Genomic DNA, 4,030 nt, shown 5'->3' with positions numbered 1-4,030 from the left:
TCCAGAAGACCTATACAATTTTTTTCCTTTTGATTTTTTTACCTGGATCACTGAGATGCATCAGGACGTATTGCAGTATATAATATCTGAAATATCTTCTTGATGTGAGCAGAGAAGAGGTTGGACCAGTATCCACCAAAACTTTCACAAYATAATTCTAAAATACTGCTCCAGTGTACTAGAAAAATTGGTTTTATTAACTTCAGATACGTTACATTGTAAACAACTAGTTGTAATCAAAAGGCATACCAGTCTGTTTCCCTGCTGAGTCTTCCTCTGCTGCTTCCTGCCTCTCCTTCTGGCGCTGACGTCACAACATGGCGTCTGTTTAATTTAACTCCTCAGCAGAGATGTTTAAAGCATTGGGTATTTACACAAAAATAAGCCCACTTGACTTATAACCACACAGAACCATCTATTTTAACGTTGTTCAATTTTAATCCAAAATTACATAAAATTAAACCGTGTCATCAGCTCTTTAAATTATTAATTTACGTTGGGTTGAGTTGATGAGTTGATTTCTCCTCTTCCTTCAAAACACACCTCTAAGGACCACTGTGCTCCTGGTTCGGCCCGGGGGCCAAATCGACGCTGAAAAAAGAAGCTTTTTGCTAAGCAGGAACACGGTGAGCTAAACTTTGTTGTATTATTACCAAAATTATATCTAATTCTGCACACTGAATAAGAAATTCTAATTTTTATTTCCACACCCTCTGACAATGGTGGCTTTTGGGTTTTTCAGGCTAGGTTAGGCCTGTAGATAGGACGGTTAGAGCGTCCGGGCTAGACGGGACTTACGAGGGGTCTAGTTTCTTGGGGACTTAGTACCCTCTCTCTCTCTCCTTTAGTTTTACTAACACGGACGAGCCTCCCCAACTCAGACACCATCTTCGTTCCAAGCGAAGAGGAGCTGGTTTTTCTTCCTCAGAGAAACCAGCGTTCAGGGATAAGAGCTCCGCTCACTTGCCAAGGAGCTGATCTTATCCCAGGTCTTCGGCACCACTAGCCGTGACCATAACATGTTTTTGAGACTCCACTGAGTTTTCAAAACTTGTGTGAGAGATCTCTTAGTCTGAAAGAGGAATGGACAGTAATGCCCCTTTTCCACTAGTGCCACTTAGTGTAGTGTCGGTACGGTTTGGTACGGTTCCAAGCCGTTTCCATTAGGCCATATCCATGGAACCGGCACTTTTTTTTAGCACCTACTTCATTGTGGTTCCAACTGGCCCCAGCTGACACCAAAATGCGCCGTCAGAACACTGTTCGTCACTGATTGGCTAAACTTTTGCAAATGTTTAAAATTTCAAAAGTCATTCATCAAATGTGTTTCCATCTCTCATTTTGCCCATTAACTTTTTTTCAAAATACCTAAAAAGCACCTCCACTAACCACCCAAAACACACCCATTAGAACCAGACTGGAACATCAGTGGAAAACCAACCGGTCCGACCCATACCTACACCGACCGTTCCGACACTACAACATGGAAAATGGGTTATACTGTAAGTGAACCTAAGCGGGACCTCTTGCTGACCTGACGAGCACTTCCTCAACGCCCGAACTGAATGTGAAGTTGTCTGAAAAGGTAGAGGCTGAATTGTTTGATTAAGCGCACCGATGTCCGGCTGTGTCGAGTGGAGACTCCGTGCACTTCTGGCTTCCTCACAATGATAAGATAAAGACACTTAAATCCCCTTCCTTAACCCTCTTTTCTCCCTACTTCTTAATCTGCCCATACCCTGCCAAAACCCTTAAGAAAGGTACCGCAAACCATGGTTTATTTAAGAACTTAAGCCAAGTTTGTTGTTCCTGAAAAGTTGTCAAATTAATAATTAACCCGGACGCGTGTTAATGTTGTTGAGTTCAACTTTTGTAAAAGTCTAATTGTCCCTAAGTGTGGTTCTCTCATAATTCCACAGAAAATGTATTATTATCAAAACAGAAGAACTCGTGATTTTCCTCATAACTTCAGTTTTCAGAAGTATGTAGGTCTCCCCTTCATACGGTTTAGTGTTCGTTGACATGGGGCTAAAATGGGTTGAAGCATTTCCTACTTCAACAGACTGCTTCTGATGTGGCCAGGGTCCTGTTATCAGAAAWGATTCCCCGCTGGGGGATCCTGAAAGGATCTCAAGTGACAACGGCAGACATTTTGCTAGCGAGGCCATTTCTCAGATAAGTCAATACTTAGGCATTGACCTGAGAAAACTGTGCCCACCATCCAGCCAGTGGGGGCGCAGTGGAACGAGAGAACGGCACGATAAAACAAAATCTTGCAAAGTGTTGTGCTGAAACAGGCCTCTCCTGGCCAAAGGCCTTGGTACTCTTTTATGTGCGGGCGAGAAGGAAGGACGGGTGTGATCYGAGTCCTTTTGAAATATTGTTTGCAGTTCTAMCAAATGTGKGTCTGCATCCTCCAAYATCACCACTTTCAGCTCAGGTTTGTGTGAAGACAGAATGCTTCGGTACTKTTCTAAACTCTCTTCTCTGTTTGACTCTTGTCTGTTCGCAGGTAAAAGCTGCCCWACCCAGTCCAGTGGACAGCCCATTCCACAACCTGAGGCCCGGTGACTTCATCCTTGTGAAAAACTTCAAACAAGCGTCCTGGAAAGCGAGTCACTGGCTAGGACCCTTCCAGGTGCTTTTGACYACCCATTTATTGGTTAAAATTGCTGAGCGTGCAACCTGGATCCACATCAGCCACTGCAGGAAGGTCCTGCATGTGTCTGAGTAGCTACCAAAATGGAGCTGCTCCTCCCCTGAGCACGAGGTTACAGCTAAACCTAGGCTTTTGTTTGATWACTATCCCCCTGTTTTTGCTGAGTACACGGCTCTCACTTGCTCTGGCAGGTCCCGAATGTCACCCGTCCCTTCCACACGTTCGTATTTTTTTTTTATGTTTTTTATTTTCTGCTTTTGTTTATTATTTTTATGATTTCTTAGAGTTTTGTCCTTCTGTACAGCTTCCTGGTAAAGTTAGGTGATTGTCACGCTGAATCTCTTTCAGAGGTTCCTCCAACGGCAGCCATTTTTAAAATTTATTTGTTCTTTTCCAGTTTTGTGGTAATTCTGGGGAGGGGGTGTTCTCTGCAACTCCGAGCTCAGCACGCCACGAAAACATAGATCAGGTAAAGGTTCCTGTTTCCTGTTTGGGTTTATTGTAGGTCCATGGAAGCTGAAAAGTAAAATGTTTTTAACACATCTATTCCTGACAGGACAATTAGGGTAGTTGTTGTAATTAAGCTAGAAGTTTAAAGGAGGAGCTGTTTTAGATTTGGTAGTGTTTTTATTTATTGTTTTTATTATTTTAATTTTTTGATTTCTACTTATCTTTTCTTTGGTGCTGCATATTCTTTTATTTTAAATTCATTCGTTCCTTGGTGCACAAGCCATGTAATACTGAGCTCTGTGATTTCTCATGAAAATGAATTTGAAGTTTATTTTTATGTTTTTTTTTCTCCTAGTTATTTCAGTTCTCAGTTTTTGCATTGTTTGCATTTTTTTCTCTACTATTGCAGATTTTGGAGTTTTTAAGTTTTATTTTTATGATTTTGGGTTTTTCCTTCAAATTTATTGTTGKGGTGGAAACTTAAGTTACAAGTTTTTATGACATTAGTTCAACATTAATAATTAAATTGGTGAAAGTTTTTTTGTGGTTTAGTAATAATTAGCTGTTTGGTTTACTCAGTCTGTTATTTTAGACGTTAATGCCTTATGCATTTATTCTGATTGATTTATCCAGATTTACAGTAATTGAAGTTCATTTGTAAGTTCCATTAAATCCTTTGACATTTATTCCATTAATTTTTATTTGTTGTTTTTGATTTATTATGAGTTTATTTCATTTTTCTTTTTATGATTTGGTTCTGCTTACATTTTTGATGGTATCAGTTTGGTCGTCAATCTTTTATATTACCTGATTTTAGTACATTGGTTTTTTTTTTGTTTGTTTGTTTTTTGGGGATTTGTGTTGAGACAGTTTATAATTATTGTTTTCTTTAGTTGATCAATGACTGATCAAAAGGAGGGG

The 4,030-nt window shown here is 40.1% G+C and overlaps 1 long non-coding RNA gene across 1 annotated transcript; it reads left to right on the top strand.

The window, feature by feature from the left end:
* The first annotated feature begins 6 nt into the window (after positions 1-6).
* Positions 7-3,188, top strand: LOC106520787 (uncharacterized). Its single transcript, XR_001310581.1, has 2 exons — positions 7-626; positions 2,513-3,188. It is a non-coding gene; the product is annotated as an uncharacterized LOC106520787 (long non-coding RNA).
* Positions 3,189-4,030: the final 842 nt, after the last annotated feature.

This window comes from Austrofundulus limnaeus, unplaced genomic scaffold, assembly GCF_001266775.1.
Source record: "Austrofundulus limnaeus strain Quisiro unplaced genomic scaffold, Austrofundulus_limnaeus-1.0 Scaffold97, whole genome shotgun sequence".
In the NCBI taxonomy this organism is placed as follows: Eukaryota; Metazoa; Chordata; class Actinopteri; order Cyprinodontiformes; family Rivulidae; genus Austrofundulus; species Austrofundulus limnaeus.
The sequence above is the reverse complement of the archived record's forward strand: the minus strand, read 5'-3'. Positions and strand labels throughout refer to the sequence as shown.